Raw genomic sequence first — 301 nt, 5'->3', positions numbered from 1 at the left:
AACATTGACAAGTGATGGTTGAGTTGAAGCTGTGAACAGGGGAATTCCTGATAGTGGGGGAAATGAACAGTAGGATTTTGTGTGCAAGGGGTGGTAAGATTTCCTATGAATGGTACTGCCGTAAATGGGGGGCGACTGAGGGCTGCACATAGGAAGTAGAAAAGTTGCCTAAATGTGAGTAGTTGAGGAAACGTGCTTCCTGAGAGCCAGGAAAATGGGGTGGCTTTGGCTGTCTGTTTTATGGAGGTTTGTAATATTGCCTCTTGTTTTGTTATTTTAGGGGCTAGGTTTGGGATATTTG

General features: G+C 44.5%; 1 protein-coding gene across 4 annotated transcripts in view; it reads left to right on the top strand.

Annotated features, from left to right (window-relative positions):
• Positions 1–301, top strand: part of TCEA1 (transcription elongation factor A1) — a 51156-nt gene that overhangs the window by 11167 nt on the left and 39688 nt on the right. The gene's annotated exons all lie outside the window — the stretch shown is intronic.

This window comes from Carlito syrichta, unplaced genomic scaffold (genome assembly GCF_000164805.1).
Source record: "Carlito syrichta isolate Samal-C Ts95f unplaced genomic scaffold, Tarsius_syrichta-2.0.1 Scaffold315145, whole genome shotgun sequence".
In the NCBI taxonomy this organism is placed as follows: Eukaryota; Metazoa; Chordata; class Mammalia; order Primates; family Tarsiidae; genus Carlito; species Carlito syrichta.
The sequence above is the reverse complement of the archived record's forward strand: the minus strand, read 5'-3'. Positions and strand labels throughout refer to the sequence as shown.